The 27763-nt window shown below is 48.6% G+C and overlaps 8 non-coding genes across 8 annotated transcripts; all 8 read right to left on the reverse strand.

Moving 5' to 3' along the window:
• Nucleotides 1-1115: 1115 nt before the first annotated feature.
• TRNAR-ACG (transfer RNA arginine (anticodon ACG)) lies at nt 1116-1188 on the reverse strand. Its single transcript has one exon. It is a non-coding gene; the product is annotated as a tRNA-Arg (tRNA).
• Nucleotides 1189-5718: 4530 nt separating this feature from the next.
• On the reverse strand, nt 5719-5791 carry TRNAR-ACG (transfer RNA arginine (anticodon ACG)). The gene has a single exon. It is a non-coding gene; the product is annotated as a tRNA-Arg (tRNA).
• A 4526-nt stretch (nt 5792-10317) lies between these two features.
• TRNAR-ACG (transfer RNA arginine (anticodon ACG)) lies at nt 10318-10390 on the reverse strand. The gene has a single exon. It is a non-coding gene; the product is annotated as a tRNA-Arg (tRNA).
• A 312-nt stretch (nt 10391-10702) lies between these two features.
• On the reverse strand, nt 10703-10775 carry TRNAR-ACG (transfer RNA arginine (anticodon ACG)). Its single transcript has one exon. It is a non-coding gene; the product is annotated as a tRNA-Arg (tRNA).
• A 4526-nt stretch (nt 10776-15301) lies between these two features.
• TRNAR-ACG (transfer RNA arginine (anticodon ACG)) lies at nt 15302-15374 on the reverse strand. The gene has a single exon. It is a non-coding gene; the product is annotated as a tRNA-Arg (tRNA).
• Nucleotides 15375-19904: 4530 nt separating this feature from the next.
• On the reverse strand, nt 19905-19977 carry TRNAR-ACG (transfer RNA arginine (anticodon ACG)). The gene has a single exon. It is a non-coding gene; the product is annotated as a tRNA-Arg (tRNA).
• A 4526-nt stretch (nt 19978-24503) lies between these two features.
• TRNAR-ACG (transfer RNA arginine (anticodon ACG)) lies at nt 24504-24576 on the reverse strand. Its single transcript has one exon. It is a non-coding gene; the product is annotated as a tRNA-Arg (tRNA).
• Nucleotides 24577-24888: 312 nt separating this feature from the next.
• TRNAR-ACG (transfer RNA arginine (anticodon ACG)) lies at nt 24889-24961 on the reverse strand. The gene has a single exon. It is a non-coding gene; the product is annotated as a tRNA-Arg (tRNA).
• Between the last annotated feature and the right edge of the window lie 2802 nt (nt 24962-27763).

A 27763-nucleotide genomic window follows, 5' to 3' on the forward strand; every position in this document is an offset into this window, starting at 1 on the left:
GAGAATGAGATGGCGAAAAGGAAGGACCCAAGTTGGACCTGGGAGGGCCGATCAGAGTGGAAAGAGGTCATCCAGGCCAGGGCCTGATCAGTGATACCCGGCTTATCACGGAGACAGTTGAGCAGGATGGCATGGTTGACCGTGTCAAAGGCAGAAGAGAAATCGAGTAGGATGAGGACCCAAAAGGGATGTTAGAGTCATGGTTGGACAGCAGGTCTTCACAGGTGTTCAGGAGAGCAGTTTCCATGCTTCTGACAGCTCTGAAGCCAGGCTGATGGTCATGGAGACAACCAACAGAGTCGGTGTGAAGATTAAGCTGGGAGATGGTCAGCTTTTCCAAGAGTTTGCCCTGGAAAGGAGTGATAGAAACCTGCGAAGTTAGCCGGGCCGGAGGGGTCGGCTGTGGAATTTTTGAGAAGAGGGTGCACAAGAGAATGCTTCAGAGTGGAGGGGAAGATTCCACAGGTGATGGAATGGTTACAGAAGTCGGCCAGATTCAGAGCAAGGGTGTCAATGTGGTCCTTGATGGTTTTGGACGAACAGGGAAGAACCTGTTTTGACTGGAATCACACAATCTCCTGGGCTTGCGCCAATCTGGTTTCCAACCAAGCCACGGCACTGAATCGGCCTTACTGGACCTAAAGATTCAACAGGATGATATCAAAGATGCCAAGAAGCAAGCCCTCCTCTTGTTACTGGGCCTGTCTGCAGCCTTCGACCATGTATACATATTGAATAAATCAAAAAGGCAGCCTATGATCGAGCCAGCCAGGAGTCAACCTGGAATTAGTCAAATGTGTTATCCATTGCGCCACTGGACCGCTGCTACAGCGTGAGCAGGAGTCAGCACTTTTGTAACGAAACAGAAGTTTCCTGCTTGAGACACAGTGAGAAACGTACTTCTCATTTTTACAAGGAGAGGTAGAAAAAAACGCTACAAGCCCACAATGAGCAGGTGAGCGAGCGTGTGCCATCATGAGAAACCTAGTTCTCATTTTTCCCAGAGGAGAGGTAGAAAAAACGCACTAACTACGAACAAACAATGTGCTTTTGTGTGCCATGCGTGACAAGGCTCATTTTTAAATACTTTCTAGAACAAAAAGGCAGCATGCGAACGAGCCAGCCAGGAGTCGAACCTGGAATCTTCTGCTCCGTAGGCAGACGCGTTATCCATTGCGCCACTGGCCCGCTGCTGCACTGTGAGCTGCATTCAGCACTTTTGTTACGAACCAGAGGCTCAGGTCAGGCTGCCTGAGACATCACGAGAAACTTTGTTCTCATTTTTACAGCGAGAGGTAGGAAAAACGCTACCAACACACAATAAGCAGGCGTGTGACATGTGTTAAAGAAGGCTCATTTTTAAATACTTTATTGAAAACAATACATACACACATCTGACAAAGAACACATTTGGCATCAGATACTGCCCGGATTGCAACTGTCTGCACGTATTTTCTGGCGAGTTCTACGGACCAAGCATCTCATTTATTGTACTATAGCACTCACATTTTCATGCGCAAATAACAGATTTAGACTGTTTTCACTTTTTAGTATTGTACCATTTTATGTGCTCGGTGCTCTTCAGTGTTAAATCCGCGGGAGAGGATGATCTGTACCCAGATCAACCCCAAAAGTGCCATACAGATATGAAACAGGTAAGGCCTGAGTGATAGGCGTGCCAAGGAGTACTCGACGTGCATGCTACAGAAACGCGAAACATGCAACAAGTGAGAGACATAAAATGGGGTTTTTCACTTTAAGAAATAACATATAATATATTGAATACAATTTTTTGTTTACTTCTTAAAAGGTGTTTTATTGAGCTGCAGCCTTCCTCTTAGAGAGCAGGACTAAGAAGCCCGGCTGGAGCATTTCAGCACATTTTTATTTCCTTTTGGCGATCGCTGTGTCAGGGTGTTGGGTTGGGGCTCCAAGATTGCCGAACACCAGGCGAGCAGTCTATCATGGGGAACAGTTTAGTATACAACACCGGTGCGATGAAGGTACATGGCCTACTGTGCATTTTAAGCACCACCTATAAGCCGAAACCGTTGCATTGAAGTACAGGTAGGAGGGAGATGAGATGACATGTGAAGAGGGACACACGACTTGTTTTTTTTTGGGTTATTTATTTGTTAAATATTGTTGGTTGTTTATCGTCTAATTGACTGCCTTGGGCCATGCTTACCTCTTTGGCCATTCCCACCCACTCCTTGCCCCTCCCACCCAAAACTCAACCCCTGGTATCTATGTTGTTTCTAAGCAGTCTGCTGTGAGTTAATGGCTTAATTGCCGCTGTAAATGGCTACCGGTATAATAACAAAAATCTTACCCAATTCTACCTGACCTTAACTCACTACCCCACCCCCTCTATTCCCACCTCTCCCCTCTCACCCAATCTACCCTTATCCCCACCCTACTCTACCACCACTGACTATACCCCAAACCACTCTACACCTACCCCACTCTTCGCTACCCACAATATCCCACACCACTGTACACCTACCCTACCCACTGCCCCACCCCACTGTACCCCTATCCATCAAACCACTGTAGACTGGCAAGGTGACACGAGGTCCTTTGATCCCAATAGATTTCGCCCAGCCTTTCCATATCTTCATATCACTACCGAGTTAAGGTACGTGTTTGTTGAGTCTTCAACTTACCCCAGACCTACGCTAGTTGTTCAAGATCAGACAGGCAGTCAAAGTGAACAGGCACGCCTTTGACAGTGTCTCTTCGGATGTAGGTAGATGCACAAAGTATTCTATTCTGAGGTCCATGCATTCTGCCATGTAAGCGCCAAACAGCCCTTTCACAGGAAGACCCTTCAAAAAGTAAAGACTCCGCTTTCTGTATGTTGGCATGTAGCACGTAGCCCATCTTGGCAGATAGCGTACATCACATTGCATCTAGTGGTGGCCCTATGTTGTGATTCTTCACTTGCCAAATCATAGCAGTGCTAAAAGGTCATGGCCAAGAGGCCTCAGCGGCAGGGGATCTGCGTCCAGTGCAAATTGGCACATGCCAAAACGTCCTGAACAATGGAGAAGGCAAAGAAGTTTCATTAGTGGTGTAATGGGAGGATAAATCGTGTTCCAGATGTTGGGAACATCCCTCAGACCTGTTAAGGGCCTCCATCACACCACTGAGGAATTATCCTTGTTTGTTACTGTTTGCAATGAATGATTGAAGGAGTTGCGTATCTTCAGATCTATAGATTCCTGCTATGATATGACATGATATTGTATTTGAATCGTACTCATACACGCGTGTTTCAGAGCGTGACGAGGCAAGGGAGGGGAAGAAGGGAGGACAAAACAGCGATCTTCCTAGGCCCAGTGACATTGAGAATGCTCAAGTGCAGGGGAGAGGGAGGGAGGAAAGTGCAAGGAGAGGGGCGAGGTGGAACGTGCCTAGGAAGGGATAAAAACAACAACAACTGGTAGCGCAGCCAGCAGGGTGGCAAGTGCGAGGTTTAAAGCGCAGACAAGGGGTGTCTGATAAGTGCAGGTAAGGGCACTGTAGGGTTACAGATACAGACCCAAGTGCAAGGATTGCGTGCAAGGGTTGCCAGGAGGCAGTGCAGGTGTGCGGCTGGGTGGGCAGGGACCTTGGCCCGAAATCAGAGGGTAGCCAGGTGCACGGAGCCGAAGCAGACAGATCAGCAGGGGAGCGGAAGAGCAAAGACAGAAGCAAAGAGGAAGGTCTTGAGGTGCTTCCGGAACCAGAGATGGTTCTCCTCAAGTTTCAGTGTGGCAGACAGGCTGTTCCAGAGGGAGGCCCCAGCTGAGGAAAGAGATCTACCCCCAACTCGTTGCTTGGAGAAGCGACCGGCCCTGAGGGAGTTGGAGGTGGAGGAGAAAAGAGCTCGAGTGGGAAGGTATTTACGGAGGGAGAGTTGAAGGTATTTTGGACCCAGGCCCCAGTAAGCCTTGTGGACAATGCAGAGGGACTTGAATTTAACCCTTGCAGCCACTGGGAGCAATGAAAAGATTTCAGGGCTGGAGAGATACGATCCCTGGGCTTCAGACCAAGGAAACGTCTTGCAGTCCTGTTCTGGATGAGTTGCAGAGGACAGAGAGAAGAAGCAGGCAGATTTAGAAAGAGGCTGTTGCAGTAGTCTAGCCTAGAGAGAATCAGAGCTCTAGATACAGTAAGCTTCTGGGGGAAGGAGAGGAAAGGAACAATACCTCTGCAAATGTACAGTTGGTAGTTTGACTTCTTAGAGATGTCAGAGATGTGAGAAGAAAAGGAGAGTGTGGAGTCGAAGATGACCCCAAGGTTCTTAGCCTCAAAGGTGGGAGCAGGAAGAGGGCCAAGGGAGGCCGGCCAGAGAGTGGCAGGAAAGGAGGGTGCAGGTGTGCCGATGAGGAGAATCTCTGCCTAAATGGGATTAAGGCAGAGATCATTGGCGGCAGACCAGTCCTGGATGGCAGACAGACGGTCAGAGATGAGGGAGGGAAGCCTGAAAACAAGCAGAGTGTCATCCGCATAGCACTGAAAGTTGAAGCAGAGAGCTGCAATGCGGTGGGAAATGGGTGCCAGGTATTGGTTGAACAGCCAGGGAGAGAGGTTAGACCCGTGGGGAACACCACAAGTAGAGAATGAGATGGCGAAAAGGAAGGACCCAAGTTGGACCTGGGAGGGCCGATCAGAGTGGAAAGAGGTCATCCAGGCCAGGGCCTGATCAGTGATACCCGGCTTATCACGGAGACAGTTGAGCAGGATGGCATGGTTGACCGTGTCAAAGGCAGAAGAGAAATCGAGTAGGATGAGGACCCAAAAGGGATGTTAGAGTCATGGTTGGACAGCAGGTCTTCACAGGTGTTCAGGAGAGCAGTTTCCATGCTTCTGACAGCTCTGAAGCCAGGCTGATGGTCATGGAGACAACCAACAGAATCGGTGTGAAGATTAAGCTGGGAGATGGTCAGCTTTTCCAAGAGTTTGCCCTGGAAAGGAGTGATAGAAACCTGCGAAGTTAGCCGGGCCGGAGGGGTCGGCTGTGGAATTTTTGAGAAGAGGGTGCACAAGAGAATGCTTCAGAGTGGAGGGGAAGATTCCACAGGTGATGGAATGGTTACAGAAGTCGGCCAGATTCAGAGCAAGGGTGTCAATGTGGTCCTTGATGGTTTTGGACGAACAGGGAAGAACCTGTTTTGACTGGAATCACACAATCTCCTGGGCTTGCGCCAATCTGGTTTCCAACCAAGCCACGGCACTGAATCGGCCTTACTGGACCTAAAGATTCAACAGGATGATATCAAAGATGCCAAGAAGCAAGCCCTCCTCTTGTTACTGGGCCTGTCTGCAGCCTTCGACCATGTATACATATTGAATAAATCAAAAAGGCAGCCTATGATCGAGCCAGCCAGGAGTCAACCTGGAATTAGTCAAATGTGTTATCCATTGCGCCACTGGACCGCTGCTACAGCGTGAGCAGGAGTCAGCACTTTTGTAACGAAACAGAAGTTTCCTGCTTGAGACACAGTGAGAAACGTACTTCTCATTTTTACAAGGAGAGGTAGAAAAAAACGCTACAAGCCCACAATGAGCAGGTGAGCGAGCGTGTGCCATCATGAGAAACCTAGTTCTCATTTTTCCCAGAGGAGAGGTAGAAAAAACGCACTAACTACGAACAAACAATGTGCTTTTGTGTGCCATGCGTGACAAGGCTCATTTTTAAATACTTTCTAGAACAAAAAGGCAGCATGCGAACGAGCCAGCCAGGAGTCGAACCTGGAATCTTCTGCTCCGTAGGCAGACGCGTTATCCATTGCGCCACTGGCCTGCTGCTGCACTGTGAGCTGCATTCAGCACTTTTGTTACGAACCAGAGGCTCAGGTCAGGCTGCCTGAGACATCACGAGAAACTTTGTTCTCATTTTTACAGCGAGAGGTAGGAAAAACGCTACCAACACACAATAAGCAGGCGTGTGACATGTGTTAAAGAAGGCTCATTTTTAAATACTTTATTGAAAACAATACATACACACATCTGACAAAGAACACATTTGGCATCAGATACTGCCCGGATTGCAACTGTCTGCACGTATTTTCTGGCGAGTTCTACGGACCAAGCATCTCATTTATTGTACTATAGCACTCACATTTTCATGCGCAAATAACAGATTTAGACTGTTTTCACTTTTTAGTATTGTACCATTTTATGTGCTCGGTGCTCTTCAGTGTTAAATCCGCGGGAGAGGATGATCTGTACCCAGATCAACCCCAAAAGTGCCATACAGATATGAAACAGGTAAGGCCTGAGTGATAGGCGTGCCAAGGAGTACTCGACGTGCATGCTACAGAAACGCGAAACATGCAACAAGTGAGAGACATAAAATGGGGTTTTTCACTTTAAGAAATAACATATAATATATTGAATACAATTTTTTGTTTACTTCTTAAAAGGTGTTTTATTGAGCTGCAGCCTTCCTCTTAGAGAGCAGGACTAAGAAGCCCGGCTGGAGCATTTCAGCACATTTTTATTTCCTTTTGGCGATCGCTGTGTCAGGGTGTTGGGTTGGGGCTCCAAGATTGCCGAACACCAGGCGAGCAGTCTATCATGGGGAACAGTTTAGTATACAACACCGGTGCGATGAAGGTACATGGCCTACTGTGCATTTTAAGCACCACCTATAAGCCGAAACCGTTGCATTGAAGTACAGGTAGGAGGGAGATGACATGTGAAGAGGGACACACGACTTGTTTTTTTTTGGGTTATTTATTTGTTAAATATTGTTGGTTGTTTATCGTCTAATTGACTGCCTTGGGCCATGCTTACCTCTTTGGCCATTCCCACCCACTCCTTGCCCCTCCCACCCAAAACTCAACCCCTGGTATCTATGTTGTTTCTAAGCAGTCTGCTGTGAGTTAATGGCTTAATTGCCGCTGTAAATGGCTACCGGTATAATAACAAAAATCTTACCCAATTCTACCTGACCTTAACTCACTACCCCACCCCCTCTATTCCCACCTCTCCCCTCTCACCCAATCTACCCTTATCCCCACCCTACTCTACCACCACTGACTATACCCCAAACCACTCTACACCTACCCCACTCTTCGCTACCCACAATATCCCACACCACTGTACACCTACCCTACCCACTGCCCCACCCCACTGTACCCCTATCCATCAAACCACTGTAGACTGGCAAGGTGACACGAGGTCCTTTGATCCCAATAGATTTCGCCCAGCCTTTCCATATCTTCATATCACTACCGAGTTAAGGTACGTGTTTGTTGAGTCTTCAACTTACCCCAGACCTACGCTAGTTGTTCAAGATCAGACAGGCAGTCAAAGTGAACAGGCACGCCTTTGACAGTGTCTCTTCGGATGTAGGTAGATGCACAAAGTATTCTATTCTGAGGTCCATGCATTCTGCCATGTAAGCGCCAAACAGCCCTTTCACAGGAAGACCCTTCAAAAAGTAAAGACTCCGCTTTCTGTATGTTGGCATGTAGCACGTAGCCCATCTTGGCAGATAGCGTACATCACATTGCATCTAGTGGTGGCCCTATGTTGTGATTCTTCACTTGCCAAATCATAGCAGTGCTAAAAGGTCATGGCCAAGAGGCCTCAGCGGCAGGGGATCTGCGTCCAGTGCAAATTGGCACATGCCAAAACGTCCTGAACAATGGAGAAGGCAAAGAAGTTTCATTAGTGGTGTAATGGGAGGATAAATCGTGTTCCAGATGTTGGGGACATCCCTCAGACCTGTTAAGGGCCTCCATCACACCACTGAGGAATTATCCTTGTTTGTTACTGTTTGCAATGAATGATTGAAGGAGTTGCGTATCTTCAGATCTATAGATTCCTGCTATGATATGACATGATATTGTATTTGAATCGTACTCATACACGCGTGTTTCAGAGCGTGACGAGGCAAGGGAGGGGAAGAAGGGAGGACAAAACAGCGATCTTCCTAGGCCCAGTGACATTGAGAATGCTCAAGTGCAGGGGAGAGGGAGGGAGGAAAGTGCAAGGAGAGGGGCGAGGTGGAACGTGCCTAGGAAGGGATAAAAACAACAACAACTGGTAGCGCAGCCAGCAGGGTGGCAAGTGCGAGGTTTAAAGCGCAGACAAGGGGTGTCTGATAAGTGCAGGTAAGGGCACTGTAGGGTTACAGATACAGACCCAAGTGCAAGGATTGCGTGCAAGGGTTGCCAGGAGGCAGTGCAGGTGTGCGGCTGGGTGGGCAGGGACCTTGGCCCGAAATCAGAGGGTAGCCAGGTGCACGGAGCCGAAGCAGACAGATCAGCAGGGGAGCGGAAGAGCAAAGGCAGAAGCAAAGAGGAAGGTCTTGAGGTGCTTCCGGAACCAGAGATGGTTCTCCTCAAGTTTCAGTGTGGCAGGCAGGCTGTTCCAGAGGGAGGCCCCAGCTGAGGAAAGAGATCTACCCCCAACTCGTTGCTTGGAGAAGCGACCGGCCCTGAGGGAGTTGGAGGTGGATGAGAAAAGAGCTCGAGTGGGAAGGTATTTACGGAGGGAGAGTTGAAGGTATTTTGGACCCAGGCCCCAGTAAGCCTTGTGGACAATGCAGAGGGACTTGAATTTAACCCTTGCAGCCACTGGGAGCAATGAAAAGATTTCAGGGCTGGAGAGATACGATCCCTGGGCTTCAGACCAAGGAAACGTCTTGCAGTCCTGTTCTGGATGAGTTGCAGAGGACAGAGAGAAGAAGCAGGCAGATTTAGAAAGAGGCTGTTGCAGTAGTCTAGCCTAGAGAGAATCAGAGCTCTAGATACAGTAAGCTTCTGGGGGAAGGAGAGGAAAGGAACAATACCTCTGCAAATGTACAGTTGGTAGTTTGACTTCTTAGAGATGTCAGAGATGTGAGAAGAAAAGGAGAGTGTGGAGTCGAAGATGACCCCAAGGTTCTTAGCCTCAAAGGTGGGAGCAGGAAGAGGGCCAAGGGAGGCCGGCCAGAGAGTGGCAGGAAAGGAGGGTGCAGGTGTGCCGATGAGGAGAATCTCTGCCTAAATGGGATTAAGGCAGAGATCATTGGCGGCAGACCAGTCCTGGATGGCAGACAGACGGTCAGAGATGAGGGAGGGAAGCCTGAAAACAAGCAGAGTGTCATCCGCATAGCACTGAAAGTTGAAGCAGAGAGCTGCAATGCGGTGGGAAATGGGTGCCAGGTATTGGTTGAACAGCCAGGGAGAGAGGTTAGACCCGTGGGGAACACCACAAGTAGAGAATGAGATGGCGAAAAGGAAGGACCCAAGTTGGACCTGGGAGGGCCGATCAGAGTGGAAAGAGGTCATCCAGGCCAGGGCCTGATCAGTGATACCCGGCTTATCACGGAGACAGTTGAGCAGGATGGCATGGTTGACCGTGTCAAAGGCAGAAGAGAAATCGAGTAGGATGAGGACCCAAAAGGGATGTTAGAGTCATGGTTGGACAGCAGGTCTTCACAGGTGTTCAGGAGAGCAGTTTCCATGCTTCTGACAGCTCTGAAGCCAGGCTGATGGTCATGGAGACAACCAACAGAGTCGGTGTGAAGATTAAGCTGGGAGATGGTCAGCTTTTCCAAGAGTTTGCCCTGGAAAGGAGTGATAGAAACCTGCGAAGTTAGCCGGGCCGGAGGGGTCGGCTGTGGAATTTTTGAGAAGAGGGTGCACAAGAGAATGCTTCAGAGTGGAGGGGAAGATTCCACAGGTGATGGAATGGTTACAGAAGTCGGCCAGATTCAGAGCAAGGGTGTCAATGTGGTCCTTGATGGTTTTGGACGAACAGGGAAGAACCTGTTTTGACTGGAATCACACAATCTCCTGGGCTTGCGCCAATCTGGTTTCCAACCAAGCCACGGCACTGAATCGGCCTTATTGGACCTAAAGATTCAACAGGATGATATCAAAGATGCCAAGAAGCAAGCCCTCCTCTTGTTACTGGGCCTGTCTGCAGCCTTCGACCATGTATACATATTGAATAAATCAAAAAGGCAGCCTATGATCGAGCCAGCCAGGAGTCAACCTGGAATTAGTCAAATGTGTTATCCATTGCGCCACTGGACCGCTGCTACAGCGTGAGCAGGAGTCAGCACTTTTGTAACGAAACAGAAGTTTCCTGCTTGAGACACAGTGAGAAACGTACTTCTCATTTTTACAAGGAGAGGTAGAAAAAAAACGCTACAAGCCCACAATGAGCAGGTGAGCGAGCGTGTGCCATCATGAGAAACTTAGTTCTCATTTTTCCCAGAGGAGAGGTAGAAAAAACGCACTAACTACGAACAAACAATGTGCTTTTGTGTGCCATGCGTGACAAGGCTCATTTTTAAATACTTTCTAGAACAAAAAGGCAGCATGCGAACGAGCCAGCCAGGAGTCGAACCTGGAATCTTCTGCTCCGTAGGCAGACGCGTTATCCATTGCGCCACTGGCCCTCTGCTGCAGTTACTCTTGGAATCAGCACTTTTGTTACGACGCAGAGGCTCATCATGCGGATTGAGCCATCATGAGCAACTTAGTTCTCATTTTTATAAGGAGAGGTGGTTGAAAACACGCCTATGAACTGACAATGAGCAGGCGTGTGCCATGTGTTAGAGACATCATGAGAAATAACGTAGTTCCCATTTTTTCTCCCGAGTAGAGGTAGAAACACGCTGCAACAGTGACTACAAACACACAATGAGCTTTCGAGTGCCTTGCGTGAGAAGGCTCATTTTTAAATACAGAACAAAAAGGCACCATTTGAACGAGCCAGCCAGGAGTCGAACCTGGAATCTTCTGCTCCGTAGGCAGACGCGTTATCCATTGCGCCACTGGCCCGCTGCTGCACTGTGAGCTGCATTCAGCACTTTTGTTACGAACCAGAGGCTCAGGTCGGGCTGCCTGAGACATCACGAGAAACTTTGTTCTCATTTTTACAGCGAGAGGTAGGAAAAACGCTACCAACACACAATAAGCAGGCGTGTGACATGTGTTAAAGAAGGCTCATTTTTAAATACTTTATTGAAAACAATACATACAAACATCTGACAAAGAACGCATTTGGCATCAGATACTGCCCGGATTGCAACTCTCTGCACGTATTTTCTGGCGAGTTTTACGGACCAAGCATCTCATTTATTGTACGATAGCACTCACATTTTCATGCGCAAATAACAGATTTAGACTGTTTTCACTTTTTAGTATTGTACCATTTTATGTGCTCGGTGCTCTTCAGTGTTAAATCCGCGGGAGAGGATGATCTGTACCCAGATCAACCCCAAAAGTGCCATACAGATATGAAACAGATAAGGCCTGAGTGATAGGCGTGCCAAGGAGTACTCGACGTGCATGCCACAGAAACGCGAAACATGCAACAAGTGAGAGACATAAAATGGGGTTTTTCACTTTAAGAAAATAACATATAATATATTGAATACAATTTTTTGTTTACTTCTTAAAAGGTGTTTTATTGAGCTGTAGCCTTCCTCTTAGAGAGCAGGACTAAGAAGCCCGGCTGGAGCATTTCAGCACATTTTTATTTCCTTTTGGCGATCGCTGTGTCAGGGTGTTGGGTTGGGGCTCCAAGATTGCCGAACACCAGGCGAGCAGTCTATCATGGGGAACAGTTTAGTATACAACACCGGTGCGATGAAGGCACATGGCCTACTGTGCATTTTAAGCACCACCTATAAGCCGAAACCGTTGCATTGAAGTACAGGTAGGAGGGAGATGACATGTGAAGAGGGACACACGACTTGGTTTTTTTTGGGTTATTTATTTGTTAAATATTGTTGGTTGTTTATCGTCTAATTGACTGCCTTGGGCCATGCTTACCTCTTTGGCCATTCCCACCCACTCCTTGCCCCTCCCACCCAAAACTCAACCCCTGGTATCTATGTTGTTTCTAAGCAGTCTGCTGTGAGTTAATGGCTTAATTGCCGCTGTAAATGGCTACCGGTATAATAACAAAAATCTTACCCAATTCTACCTGTCCTTAACTCACTACCCCACCCCCTCTATTCCCACCTCTCCCCTCTCACCCAATCTACCCTTATCCCCACCCTACTCTACCACCACTGACTATACCCCAAACCACTCTACACCTACCCCACTCTTCGCTACCCACAATATCCCACACCACTGTAGACCTACCCTACCCACTGCCCCACCCCACTGTACCCCTATCCATCAAACCACTGTAGACTGGCAAGGTGACACGAGGTCCTTTGATCCCAATAGATTTCGCCCAGCCTTTCCATATCTTCAGATCACTACCGAGTTAAGGTACGTGTTTGTTGAGTCTTCAACTTACCCCAGACCTACGCTAGTTGTTCAAGATCAGACAGGCAGTCAAAGTGAACAGGCACCCCTTTGACAGTGTCTCTTCGGATGTAGGTAGATGCACAAAGTATTCTATTCTGAGGTCCATGCATTCTGCCATGTAAGCGCCAAACAGCCCTTTCACGGGAAGACCCTTCAAAAAGTAAAGACTCCGCTTTCTGTATGTTGGCATGTAGCACGTAGCCCATCTTGGCAGATAGCGTACATCACATTGCATCTAGTGGTGGCCCTATGTTGTGATTCTTCACTTGCCAAATCATAGCAGTGCTAAAAGGTCATGGCCAAGAGGCCTCAGCGGCAGGGGATCTGCGTCCAGTGCAAATTGGCACATGCCAAAACGTCCTGAACAATGGAGAAGGCAAAGAAGTTTCATTAGTGGTGTAATGGGAGGATAAATCGTGTTCCAGATGTTGGGGACATCCCTCAGACCTGTTAAGGGCCTCCATCACACCACTGAGGAATTATCCTTGTTTGTTACTGTTTGCAATGAATGATTGAAGGAGTTGCGTATCTTCAGATCTATAGATTCCTGCTATGATATGACATGATATTGTATTTGAATCGTACTCATACACGCGTGTTTCAGAGCGTGACGAGGCAAGGGAGGGGAAGAAGGGAGGACAAAACAGCGATCTTCCTAGGCCCAGTGACATTGAGAATGCTCAAGTGCAGGGGAGAGGAAGGGAGGAAAGTGCAAGGAGAGGGGCGAGGTGGAACGTGCCTAGGAAGGGATAAAAACAACAACAACTGGTAGCGCAGCCAGCAGGGTGGCAAGTGCGAGGTTTAAAGCGCAGACAAGGGGTGTCTGATAAGTGCAGGTAAGGGCACTGTAGGGTTACAGATACAGACCCAAGTGCAAGGATTGCGTGCAAGGGTTGCCAGGAGGCAGTGCAGGTGTGCGGCTGGGTGGGCAGGGACCTTGGCCCGAAATCAGAGGGTAGCCAGGTGCACGGAGCTGAAGCAGACAGATCAGCAGGGGAGCGGAAGAGCAAAGGCAGAAGCAAAGAGGAAGGTCTTGAGGTGCTTCCGGAACCAGAGATGGTTCTCCTCAAGTTTCAGTGTGGCAGGCAGGCTGTTCCAGAGGGAGGCCCCAGCTGAGGAAAGAGATCTACCCCCAACTCGTTGCTTGGAGAAGCGACCGGCCCTGAGGGAGTTGGAGGTGGAGGAGAAAAGAGCTCGAGTGGGAAGGTATTTACGGAGGGAGAGTTGAAGGTATTTTGGACCCAGGCCCCAGTAAGCCTTGTGGACAATGCAGAGGGACTTGAATTTAACCCTTGCAGCCACTGGGAGCAATGAAAAGATTTCAGGGCTGGAGAGATACGATCCCTGGGCTTCAGACCAAGGAAACGTCTTGCAGTCCTGTTCTGGATGAGTTGCAGAGGACAGAGAGAAGAAGCAGGCAGATTTAGAAAGAGGCTGTTGCAGTAGTCTAGCCTAGAGAGAATCAGAGCTCTAGATACAGTAAGCTTCTGGGGGAAGGAGAGGAAAGGAACAATACCTCTGCAAATGTACAGTTGGTAGTTTGACTTCTTAGAGATGTCAGAGATGTGAGAAGAAAAGGAGAGTGTGGAGTCGAAGATGACCCCAAGGTTCTTAGCCTCAAAGGTGGGAGCAGGAAGAGGGCCAAGGGAGGCCGGCCAGAGAGTGGCAGGAAAGGAGGGTGCAGGTGTGCCGATGAGGAGAATCTCTGCCTAAATGGGATTAAGGCAGAGATCATTGGCGGCAGACCAGTCCTGGATGGCAGACAGACGGTCAGAGATGAGGGAGGGAAGCCTGAAAACAAGCAGAGTGTCATCCGCATAGCACTGAAAGTTGAAGCAGAGAGCTGCAATGCGGTGGGAAATGGGTGCCAGGTATTGGTTGAACAGCCAGGGAGAGAGGTTAGACCCGTGGGGAACACCACAAGTAGAGAATGAGATGGCGAAAAGGAAGGACCCAAGTTGGACCTGGGAGGGCCGATCAGAGTGGAAAGAGGTCATCCAGGCCAGGGCCTGATCAGTGATACCCGGCTTATCACGGAGACAGTTGAGCAGGATGGCATGGTTGACCGTGTCAAAGGCAGAAGAGAAATCGAGTAGGATGAGGACCCAAAAGGGATGTTAGAGTCATGGTTGGACAGCAGGTCTTCACAGGTGTTCAGGAGAGCAGTTTCCATGCTTCTGACAGCTCTGAAGCCAGGCTGATGGTCATGGAGACAACCAACAGAGTCGGTGTGAAGATTAAGCTGGGAGATGGTCAGCTTTTCCAAGAGTTTGCCCTGGAAAGGAGTGATAGAAACCTGCGAAGTTAGCCGGGCCGGAGGGGTCGGCTGTGGAATTTTTGAGAAGAGGGTGCACAAGAGAATGCTTCAGAGTGGAGGGGAAGATTCCACAGGTGATGGAATGGTTACAGAAGTCGGCCAGATTCAGAGCAAGGGTGTCAATGTGGTCCTTGATGGTTTTGGACGAACAGGGAAGAACCTGTTTTGACTGGAATCACACAATCTCCTGGGCTTGCGCCAATCTGGTTTCCAACCAAGCCACGGCACTGAATCGGCCTTACTGGACCTAAAGATTCAACAGGATGATATCAAAGATGCCAAGAAGCAAGCCCTCCTCTTGTTACTGGGCCTGTCTGCAGCCTTCGACCATGTATACATATTGAATAAATCAAAAAGGCAGCCTATGATCGAGCCAGCCAGGAGTCAACCTGGAATTAGTCAAATGTGTTATCCATTGCGCCACTGGACCGCTGCTACAGCGTGAGCAGGAGTCAGCACTTTTGTAACGAAACAGAAGTTTCCTGCTTGAGACACAGTGAGAAACGTACTTCTCATTTTTACAAGGAGAGGTAGAAAAAAACGCTACAAGCCCACAATGAGCAGGTGAGCGAGCGTGTGCCATCATGAGAAACCTAGTTCTCATTTTTCCCAGAGGAGAGGTAGAAAAAACGCACTAACTACGAACAAACAATGTGCTTTTGTGTGCCATGCGTGACAAGGCTCATTTTTAAATACTTTCTAGAACAAAAAGGCAGCATGCGAACGAGCCAGCCAGGAGTCGAACCTGGAATCTTCTGCTCCGTAGGCAGACGCGTTATCCATTGCGCCACTGGCCCGCTGCTGCACTGTGAGCTGCATTCAGCACTTTTGTTACGAACCAGAGGCTCAGGTCAGGCTGCCTGAGACATCACGAGAAACTTTGTTCTCATTTTTACAGCGAGAGGTAGGAAAAACGCTACCAACACACAATAAGCAGGCGTGTGACATGTGTTAAAGAAGGCTCATTTTTAAATACTTTATTGAAAACAATACATACACACATCTGACAAAGAACACATTTGGCATCAGATACTGCCCGGATTGCAACTGTCTGCACGTATTTTCTGGCGAGTTCTACGGACCAAGCATCTCATTTATTGTACTATAGCACTCACATTTTCATGCGCAAATAACAGATTTAGACTGTTTTCACTTTTTAGTATTGTACCATTTTATGTGCTCGGTGCTCTTCAGTGTTAAATCCGCGGGAGAGGATGATCTGTACCCAGATCAACCCCAAAAGTGCCATACAGATATGAAACAGGTAAGGCCTGAGTGATAGGCGTGCCAAGGAGTACTCGACGTGCATGCTACAGAAACGCGAAACATGCAACAAGTGAGAGACATAAAATGGGGTTTTTCACTTTAAGAAATAACATATAATATATTGAATACAATTTTTTGTTTACTTCTTAAAAGGTGTTTTATTGAGCTGCAGCCTTCCTCTTAGAGAGCAGGACTAAGAAGCCCGGCTGGAGCATTTCAGCACATTTTTATTTCCTTTTGGCGATCGCTGTGTCAGGGTGTTGGGTTGGGGCTCCAAGATTGCCGAACACCAGGCGAGCAGTCTATCATGGGGAACAGTTTAGTATACAACACCGGTGCGATGAAGGTACATGGCCTACTGTGCATTTTAAGCACCACCTATAAGCCGAAACCGTTGCATTGAAGTACAGGTAGGAGGGAGATGAGATGACATGTGAAGAGGGACACACGACTTGTTTTTTTTTGGGTTATTTATTTGTTAAATATTGTTGGTTGTTTATCGTCTAATTGACTGCCTTGGGCCATGCTTACCTCTTTGGCCATTCCCACCCACTCCTTGCCCCTCCCACCCAAAACTCAACCCCTGGTATCTATGTTGTTTCTAAGCAGTCTGCTGTGAGTTAATGGCTTAATTGCCGCTGTAAATGGCTACCGGTATAATAACAAAAATCTTACCCAATTCTACCTGACCTTAACTCACTACCCCACCCCCTCTATTCCCACCTCTCCCCTCTCACCCAATCTACCCTTATCCCCACCCTACTCTACCACCACTGACTATACCCCAAACCACTCTACACCTACCCCACTCTTCGCTACCCACAATATCCCACACCACTGTACACCTACCCTACCCACTGCCCCACCCCACTGTACCCCTATCCATCAAACCACTGTAGACTGGCAAGGTGACACGAGGTCCTTTGATCCCAATAGATTTCGCCCAGCCTTTCCATATCTTCATATCACTACCGAGTTAAGGTACGTGTTTGTTGAGTCTTCAACTTACCCCAGACCTACGCTAGTTGTTCAAGATCAGACAGGCAGTCAAAGTGAACAGGCACGCCTTTGACAGTGTCTCTTCGGATGTAGGTAGATGCACAAAGTATTCTATTCTGAGGTCCATGCATTCTGCCATGTAAGCGCCAAACAGCCCTTTCACAGGAAGACCCTTCAAAAAGTAAAGACTCCGCTTTCTGTATGTTGGCATGTAGCACGTAGCCCATCTTGGCAGATAGCGTACATCACATTGCATCTAGTGGTGGCCCTATGTTGTGATTCTTCACTTGCCAAATCATAGCAGTGCTAAAAGGTCATGGCCAAGAGGCCTCAGCGGCAGGGGATCTGCGTCCAGTGCAAATTGGCACATGCCAAAACGTCCTGAACAATGGAGAAGGCAAAGAAGTTTCATTAGTGGTGTAATGGGAGGATAAATCGTGTTCCAGATGTTGGGGACATCCCTCAGACCTGTTAAGGGCCTCCATCACACCACTGAGGAATTATCCTTGTTTGTTACTGTTTGCAATGAATGATTGAAGGAGTTGCGTATCTTCAGATCTATAGATTCCTGCTATGATATGACATGATATTGTATTTGAATCGTACTCATACACGCGTGTTTCAGAGCGTGACGAGGCAAGGGAGGGGAAGAAGGGAGGACAAAACAGCGATCTTCCTAGGCCCAGTGACATTGAGAATGCTCAAGTGCAGGGGAGAGGGAGGGAGGAAAGTGCAAGGAGAGGGGCGAGGTGGAACGTGCCTAGGAAGGGATAAAAACAACAACAACTGGTAGCGCAGCCAGCAGGGTGGCAAGTGCGAGGTTTAAAGCGCAGACAAGGGGTGTCTGATAAGTGCAGGTAAGGGCACTGTAGGGTTACAGATACAGACCCAAGTGCAAGGATTGCGTGCAAGGGTTGCCAGGAGGCAGTGCAGGTGTGCGGCTGGGTGGGCAGGGACCTTGGCCCGAAATCAGAGGGTAGCCAGGTGCACGGAGCCGAAGCAGACAGATCAGCAGGGGAGCGGAAGAGCAAAGACAGAAGCAAAGAGGAAGGTCTTGAGGTGCTTCCGGAACCAGAGATGGTTCTCCTCAAGTTTCAGTGTGGCAGACAGGCTGTTCCAGAGGGAGGCCCCAGCTGAGGAAAGAGATCTACCCCCAACTCGTTGCTTGGAGAAGCGACCGGCCCTGAGGGAGTTGGAGGTGGAGGAGAAAAGAGCTCGAGTGGGAAGGTATTTACGGAGGGAGAGTTGAAGGTATTTTGGACCCAGGCCCCAGTAAGCCTTGTGGACAATGCAGAGGGACTTGAATTTAACCCTTGCAGCCACTGGGAGCAATGAAAAGATTTCAGGGCTGGAGAGATACGATCCCTGGGCTTCAGACCAAGGAAACGTCTTGCAGTCCTGTTCTGGATGAGTTGCAGAGGACAGAGAGAAGAAGCAGGCAGATTTAGAAAGAGGCTGTTGCAGTAGTCTAGCCTAGAGAGAATCAGAGCTCTAGATACAGTAAGCTTCTGGGGGAAGGAGAGGAAAGGAACAATACCTCTGCAAATGTACAGTTGGTAGTTTGACTTCTTAGAGATGTCAGAGATGTGAGAAGAAAAGGAGAGTGTGGAGTCGAAGATGACCCCAAGGTTCTTAGCCTCAAAGGTGGGAGCAGGAAGAGGGCCAAGGGAGGCCGGCCAGAGAGTGGCAGGAAAGGAGGGTGCAGGTGTGCCGATGAGGAGAATCTCTGCCTAAATGGGATTAAGGCAGAGATCATTGGCGGCAGACCAGTCCTGGATGGCAGACAGACGGTCAGAGATGAGGGAGGGAAGCCTGAAAACAAGCAGAGTGTCATCCGCATAGCACTGAAAGTTGAAGCAGAGAGCTGCAATGCGGTGGGAAATGGGTGCCAGGTATTGGTTGAACAGCCAGGGAGAGAGGTTAGACCCGTGGGGAACACCACAAGTAGAGAATGAGATGGCGAAAAGGAAGGACCCAAGTTGGACCTGGGAGGGCCGATCAGAGTGGAAAGAGGTCATCCAGGCCAGGGCCTGATCAGTGATACCCGGCTTATCACGGAGACAGTTGAGCAGGATGGCATGGTTGACCGTGTCAAAGGCAGAAGAGAAATCGAGTAGGATGAGGACCCAAAAGGGATGTTAGAGTCATGGTTGGACAGCAGGTCTTCACAGGTGTTCAGGAGAGCAGTTTCCATGCTTCTGACAGCTCTGAAGCCAGGCTGATGGTCATGGAGACAACCAACAGAATCGGTGTGAAGATTAAGCTGGGAGATGGTCAGCTTTTCCAAGAGTTTGCCCTGGAAAGGAGTGATAGAAACCTGCGAAGTTAGCCGGGCCGGAGGGGTCGGCTGTGGAATTTTTGAGAAGAGGGTGCACAAGAGAATGCTTCAGAGTGGAGGGGAAGATTCCACAGGTGATGGAATGGTTACAGAAGTCGGCCAGATTCAGAGCAAGGGTGTCAATGTGGTCCTTGATGGTTTTGGACGAACAGGGAAGAACCTGTTTTGACTGGAATCACACAATCTCCTGGGCTTGCGCCAATCTGGTTTCCAACCAAGCCACGGCACTGAATCGGCCTTACTGGACCTAAAGATTCAACAGGATGATATCAAAGATGCCAAGAAGCAAGCCCTCCTCTTGTTACTGGGCCTGTCTGCAGCCTTCGACCATGTATACATATTGAATAAATCAAAAAGGCAGCCTATGATCGAGCCAGCCAGGAGTCAACCTGGAATTAGTCAAATGTGTTATCCATTGCGCCACTGGACCGCTGCTACAGCGTGAGCAGGAGTCAGCACTTTTGTAACGAAACAGAAGTTTCCTGCTTGAGACACAGTGAGAAACGTACTTCTCATTTTTACAAGGAGAGGTAGAAAAAAACGCTACAAGCCCACAATGAGCAGGTGAGCGAGCGTGTGCCATCATGAGAAACCTAGTTCTCATTTTTCCCAGAGGAGAGGTAGAAAAAACGCACTAACTACGAACAAACAATGTGCTTTTGTGTGCCATGCGTGACAAGGCTCATTTTTAAATACTTTCTAGAACAAAAAGGCAGCATGCGAACGAGCCAGCCAGGAGTCGAACCTGGAATCTTCTGCTCCGTAGGCAGACGCGTTATCCATTGCGCCACTGGCCTGCTGCTGCACTGTGAGCTGCATTCAGCACTTTTGTTACGAACCAGAGGCTCAGGTCAGGCTGCCTGAGACATCACGAGAAACTTTGTTCTCATTTTTACAGCGAGAGGTAGGAAAAACGCTACCAACACACAATAAGCAGGCGTGTGACATGTGTTAAAGAAGGCTCATTTTTAAATACTTTATTGAAAACAATACATACACACATCTGACAAAGAACACATTTGGCATCAGATACTGCCCGGATTGCAACTGTCTGCACGTATTTTCTGGCGAGTTCTACGGACCAAGCATCTCATTTATTGTACTATAGCACTCACATTTTCATGCGCAAATAACAGATTTAGACTGTTTTCACTTTTTAGTATTGTACCATTTTATGTGCTCGGTGCTCTTCAGTGTTAAATCCGCGGGAGAGGATGATCTGTACCCAGATCAACCCCAAAAGTGCCATACAGATATGAAACAGGTAAGGCCTGAGTGATAGGCGTGCCAAGGAGTACTCGACGTGCATGCTACAGAAACGCGAAACATGCAACAAGTGAGAGACATAAAATGGGGTTTTTCACTTTAAGAAATAACATATAATATATTGAATACAATTTTTTGTTTACTTCTTAAAAGGTGTTTTATTGAGCTGCAGCCTTCCTCTTAGAGAGCAGGACTAAGAAGCCCGGCTGGAGCATTTCAGCACATTTTTATTTCCTTTTGGCGATCGCTGTGTCAGGGTGTTGGGTTGGGGCTCCAAGATTGCCGAACACCAGGCGAGCAGTCTATCATGGGGAACAGTTTAGTATACAACACCGGTGCGATGAAGGTACATGGCCTACTGTGCATTTTAAGCACCACCTATAAGCCGAAACCGTTGCATTGAAGTACAGGTAGGAGGGAGATGACATGTGAAGAGGGACACACGACTTGTTTTTTTTTGGGTTATTTATTTGTTAAATATTGTTGGTTGTTTATCGTCTAATTGACTGCCTTGGGCCATGCTTACCTCTTTGGCCATTCCCACCCACTCCTTGCCCCTCCCACCCAAAACTCAACCCCTGGTATCTATGTTGTTTCTAAGCAGTCTGCTGTGAGTTAATGGCTTAATTGCCGCTGTAAATGGCTACCGGTATAATAACAAAAATCTTACCCAATTCTACCTGACCTTAACTCACTACCCCACCCCCTCTATTCCCACCTCTCCCCTCTCACCCAATCTACCCTTATCCCCACCCTACTCTACCACCACTGACTATACCCCAAACCACTCTACACCTACCCCACTCTTCGCTACCCACAATATCCCACACCACTGTACACCTACCCTACCCACTGCCCCACCCCACTGTACCCCTATCCATCAAACCACTGTAGACTGGCAAGGTGACACGAGGTCCTTTGATCCCAATAGATTTCGCCCAGCCTTTCCATATCTTCATATCACTACCGAGTTAAGGTACGTGTTTGTTGAGTCTTCAACTTACCCCAGACCTACGCTAGTTGTTCAAGATCAGACAGGCAGTCAAAGTGAACAGGCACGCCTTTGACAGTGTCTCTTCGGATGTAGGTAGATGCACAAAGTATTCTATTCTGAGGTCCATGCATTCTGCCATGTAAGCGCCAAACAGCCCTTTCACAGGAAGACCCTTCAAAAAGTAAAGACTCCGCTTTCTGTATGTTGGCATGTAGCACGTAGCCCATCTTGGCAGATAGCGTACATCACATTGCATCTAGTGGTGGCCCTATGTTGTGATTCTTCACTTGCCAAATCATAGCAGTGCTAAAAGGTCATGGCCAAGAGGCCTCAGCGGCAGGGGATCTGCGTCCAGTGCAAATTGGCACATGCCAAAACGTCCTGAACAATGGAGAAGGCAAAGAAGTTTCATTAGTGGTGTAATGGGAGGATAAATCGTGTTCCAGATGTTGGGGACATCCCTCAGACCTGTTAAGGGCCTCCATCACACCACTGAGGAATTATCCTTGTTTGTTACTGTTTGCAATGAATGATTGAAGGAGTTGCGTATCTTCAGATCTATAGATTCCTGCTATGATATGACATGATATTGTATTTGAATCGTACTCATACACGCGTGTTTCAGAGCGTGACGAGGCAAGGGAGGGGAAGAAGGGAGGACAAAACAGCGATCTTCCTAGGCCCAGTGACATTGAGAATGCTCAAGTGCAGGGGAGAGGGAGGGAGGAAAGTGCAAGGAGAGGGGCGAGGTGGAACGTGCCTAGGAAGGGATAAAAACAACAACAACTGGTAGCGCAGCCAGCAGGGTGGCAAGTGCGAGGTTTAAAGCGCAGACAAGGGGTGTCTGATAAGTGCAGGTAAGGGCACTGTAGGTTTACAGATACAGACCCAAGTGCAAGGATTGCGTGCAAGGGTTGCCAGGAGGCAGTGCAGGTGTGCGGCTGGGTGGGCAGGGACCTTGGCCCGAAATCAGAGGGTAGCCAGGTGCACGGAGCCGAAGCAGACAGATCAGCAGGGGAGCGGAAGAGCAAAGGCAGAAGCAAAGAGGAAGGTCTTGAGGTGCTTCCGGAACCAGAGATGGTTCTCCTCAAGTTTCAGTGTGGCAGGCAGGCTGTTCCAGAGGGAGGCCCCAGCTGAGGAAAGAGATCTACCCCCAACTCGTTGCTTGGAGAAGCGACCGGCCCTGAGGGAGTTGGAGGTGGAGGAGAAAAGAGCTCGAGTGGGAAGGTATTTACGGAGGGAGAGTTGAAGGTATTTTGGACCCAGGCCCCAGTAAGCCTTGTGGACAATGCAGAGGGACTTGAATTTAACCCTTGCAGCCACTGGGAGCAATGAAAAGATTTCAGGGCTGGAGAGATACGATCCCTGGGCTTCAGACCAAGGAAACGTCTTGCAGTCCTGTTCTGGATGAGTTGCAGAGGACAGAGAGAAGAAGCAGGCAGATTTAGAAAGAGGCTGTTGCAGTAGTCTAGCCTAGAGAGAATCAGAGCTCTAGATACAGTAAGCTTCTGGGGGAAGGAGAGGAAAGGAACAATACCTCTGCAAATGTACAGTTGGTAGTTTGACTTCTTAGAGATGTCAGAGATGTGAGAAGAAAAGGAGAGTGTGGAGTCGAAGATGACCCCAAGGTTCTTAGCCTCAAAGGTGGGAGCAGGAAGAGGGCCAAGGGAGGCCGGCCAGAGAGTGGCAGGAAAGGAGGGTGCAGGTGTGCCGATGAGGAGAATCTCTGCCTAAATGGGATTAAGGCAGAGATCATTGGCGGCAGACCAGTCCTGGATGGCAGACAGACGGTCAGAGATGAGGGAGGGAAGCCTGAAAACAAGCAGAGTGTCATCCGCATAGCACTGAAAGTTGAAGCAGAGAGCTGCAATGCGGTGGGAAATGGGTGCCAGGTATTGGTTGAACAGCCAGGGAGAGAGGTTAGACCCGTGGGGAACACCACAAGTAGAGAATGAGATGGCGAAAAGGAAGGACCCAAGTTGGACCTGGGAGGGCCGATCAGAGTGGAAAGAGGTCATCCAGGCCAGGGCCTGATCAGTGATACCCGGCTTATCACGGAGACAGTTGAGCAGGATGGCATGGTTGACCGTGTCAAAGGCAGAAGAGAAATCGAGTAGGATGAGGACCCAAAAGGGATGTTAGAGTCATGGTTGGACAGCAGGTCTTCACAGGTGTTCAGGAGAGCAGTTTCCATGCTTCTGACAGCTCTGAAGCCAGGCTGATGGTCATGGAGACAACCAACAGAGTCGGTGTGAAGATTAAGCTGGGAGATGGTCAGCTTTTCCAAGAGTTTGCCCTGGAAAGGAGTGATAGAAACCTGCGAAGTTAGCCGGGCCGGAGGGGTCGGCTGTGGAATTTTTGAGAAGAGGGTGCACAAGAGAATGCTTCAGAGTGGAGGGGAAGATTCCACAGGTGATGGAATGGTTACAGAAGTCGGCCAGATTCAGAGCAAGGGTGTCAATGTGGTCCTTGATGGTTTTGGACGAACAGGGAAGAACCTGTTTTGACTGGAATCACACAATCTCCTGGGCTTGCGCCAATCTGGTTTCCAACCAAGCCACGGCACTGAATCGGCCTTATTGGACCTAAAGATTCAACAGGATGATATCAAAGATGCCAAGAAGCAAGCCCTCCTCTTGTTACTGGGCCTGTCTGCAGCCTTCGACCATGTATACATATTGAATAAATCAAAAAGGCAGCCTATGATCGAGCCAGCCAGGAGTCAACCTGGAATTAGTCAAATGTGTTATCCATTGCGCCACTGGACCGCTGCTACAGCGTGAGCAGGAGTCAGCACTTTTGTAACGAAACAGAAGTTTCCTGCTTGAGACACAGTGAGAAACGTACTTCTCATTTTTACAAGGAGAGGTAGAAAAAAAACGCTACAAGCCCACAATGAGCAGGTGAGCGAGCGTGTGCCATCATGAGAAACTTAGTTCTCATTTTTCCCAGAGGAGAGGTAGAAAAAACGCACTAACTACGAACAAACAATGTGCTTTTGTGTGCCATGCGTGACAAGGCTCATTTTTAAATACTTTCTAGAACAAAAAGGCAGCATGCGAACGAGCCAGCCAGGAGTCGAACCTGGAATCTTCTGCTCCGTAGGCAGACGCGTTATCCATTGCGCCACTGGCCCTCTGCTGCAGTTACTCTTGGAATCAGCACTTTTGTTACGACGCAGAGGCTCATCATGCGGATTGAGCCATCATGAGCAACTTAGTTCTCATTTTTATAAGGAGAGGTGGTTGAAAACACGCCTATGAACTGACAATGAGCAGGCGTGTGCCATGTGTTAGAGACATCATGAGAAATAACGTAGTTCCCATTTTTTCTCCCGAGTAGAGGTAGAAACACGCTGCAACAGTGACTACAAACACACAATGAGCTTTCGAGTGCCTTGCGTGAGAAGGCTCATTTTTAAATACAGAACAAAAAGGCACCATTTGAACGAGCCAGCCAGGAGTCGAACCTGGAATCTTCTGCTCCGTAGGCAGACGCGTTATCCATTGCGCCACTGGCCCGCTGCTGCACTGTGAGCTGCATTCAGCACTTTTGTTACGAACCAGAGGCTCAGGTCGGGCTGCCTGAGACATCACGAGAAACTTTGTTCTCATTTTTACAGCGAGAGGTAGGAAAAACGCTACCAACACACAATAAGCAGGCGTGTGACATGTGTTAAAGAAGGCTCATTTTTAAATACTTTATTGAAAACAATACATACAAACATCTGACAAAGAACGCATTTGGCATCAGATACTGCCCGGATTGCAACTCTCTGCACGTATTTTCTGGCGAGTTTTACGGACCAAGCATCTCATTTATTGTACGATAGCACTCACATTTTCATGCGCAAATAACAGATTTAGACTGTTTTCACTTTTTAGTATTGTACCATTTTATGTGCTCGGTGCTCTTCAGTGTTAAATCCGCGGGAGAGGATGATCTGTACCCAGATCAACCCCAAAAGTGCCATACAGATATGAAACAGATAAGGCCTGAGTGATAGGCGTGCCAAGGAGTACTCGACGTGCATGCCACAGAAACGCGAAACATGCAACAAGTGAGAGACATAAAATGGGGTTTTTCACTTTAAGAAAATAACATATAATATATTGAATACAATTTTTTGTTTACTTCTTAAAAGGTGTTTTATTGAGCTGTAGCCTTCCTCTTAGAGAGCAGGACTAAGAAGCCCGGCTGGAGCATTTCAGCACATTTTTATTTCCTTTTGGCGATCGCTGTGTCAGGGTGTTGGGTTGGGGCTCCAAGATTGCCGAACACCAGGCGAGCAGTCTATCATGGGGAACAGTTTAGTATACAACACCGGTGCGATGAAGGCACATGGCCTACTGTGCATTTTAAGCACCACCTATAAGCCGAAACCGTTGCATTGAAGTACAGGTAGGAGGGAGATGACATGTGAAGAGGGACACACGACTTGGTTTTTTTTGGGTTATTTATTTGTTAAATATTGTTGGTTGTTTATCGTCTAATTGACTGCCTTGGGCCATGCTTACCTCTTTGGCCATTCCCACCCACTCCTTGCCCCTCCCACCCAAAACTCAACCCCTGGTATCTATGTTGTTTCTAAGCAGTCTGCTGTGAGTTAATGGCTTAATTGCCGCTGTAAATGGCTACCGGTATAATAACAAAAATCTTACCCAATTCTACCTGTCCTTAACTCACTACCCCACCCCCTCTATTCCCACCTCTCCCCTCTCACCCAATCTACCCTTATCCCCACCCTACTCTACCACCACTGACTATACCCCAAACCACTCTACACCTACCCCACTCTTCGCTACCCACAATATCCCACACCACTGTAGACCTACCCTACCCACTGCCCCACCCCACTGTACCCCTATCCATCAAACCACTGTAGACTGGCAAGGTGACACGAGGTCCTTTGATCCCAATAGATTTCGCCCAGCCTTTCCATATCTTCAGATCACTACCGAGTTAAGGTACGTGTTTGTTGAGTCTTCAACTTACCCCAGACCTACGCTAGTTGTTCAAGATCAGACAGGCAGTCAAAGTGAACAGGCACCCCTTTGACAGTGTCTCTTCGGATGTAGGTAGATGCACAAAGTATTCTATTCTGAGGTCCATGCATTCTGCCATGTAAGCGCCAAACAGCCCTTTCACGGGAAGACCCTTCAAAAAGTAAAGACTCCGCTTTCTGTATGTTGGCATGTAGCACGTAGCCCATCTTGGCAGATAGCGTACATCACATTGCATCTAGTGGTGGCCCTATGTTGTGATTCTTCACTTGCCAAATCATAGCAGTGCTAAAAGGTCATGGCCAAGAGGCCTCAGCGGCAGGGGATCTGCGTCCAGTGCAAATTGGCACATGCCAAAACGTCCTGAACAATGGAGAAGGCAAAGAAGTTTCATTAGTGGTGTAATGGGAGGATAAATCGTGTTCCAGATGTTGGGGACATCCCTCAGACCTGTTAAGGGCCTCCATCACACCACTGAGGAATTATCCTTGTTTGTTACTGTTTGCAATGAATGATTGAAGGAGTTGCGTATCTTCAGATCTATAGATTCCTGCTATGATATGACATGATATTGTATTTGAATCGTACTCATACACGCGTGTTTCAGAGCGTGACGAGGCAAGGGAGGGGAAGAAGGGAGGACAAAACAGCGATCTTCCTAGGCCCAGTGACATTGAGAATGCTCAAGTGCAGGGGAGAGGAAGGGAGGAAAGTGCAAGGAGAGGGGCGAGGTGGAACGTGCCTAGGAAGGGATAAAAACAACAACAACTGGTAGCGCAGCCAGCAGGGTGGCAAGTGCGAGGTTTAAAGCGCAGACAAGGGGTGTCTGATAAGTGCAGGTAAGGGCACTGTAGGGTTACAGATACAGACCCAAGTGCAAGGATTGCGTGCAAGGGTTGCCAGGAGGCAGTGCAGGTGTGCGGCTGGGTGGGCAGGGACCTTGGCCCGAAATCAGAGGGTAGCCAGGTGCACGGAGCTGAAGCAGACAGATCAGCAGGGGAGCGGAAGAGCAAAGGCAGAAGCAAAGAGGAAGGTCTTGAGGTGCTTCCGGAACCAGAGATGGTTCTCCTCAAGTTTCAGTGTGGCAGGCAGGCTGTTCCAGAGGGAGGCCCCAGCTGAGGAAAGAGATCTACCCCCAACTCGTTGCTTGGAGAAGCGACCGGCCCTGAGGGAGTTGGAGGTGGAGGAGAAAAGAGCTCGAGTGGGAAGGTATTTACGGAGGGAGAGTTGAAGGTATTTTGGACCCAGGCCCCAGTAAGCCTTGTGGACAATGCAGAGGGACTTGAATTTAACCCTTGCAGCCACTGGGAGCAATGAAAA

This window comes from Ambystoma mexicanum, chromosome 13 (assembly GCF_040938575.1).
Source record: "Ambystoma mexicanum isolate Mex_15411 chromosome 13, UKY_AmexF1_1, whole genome shotgun sequence".
In the NCBI taxonomy this organism is placed as follows: domain Eukaryota; kingdom Metazoa; phylum Chordata; class Amphibia; order Caudata; family Ambystomatidae; genus Ambystoma; species Ambystoma mexicanum.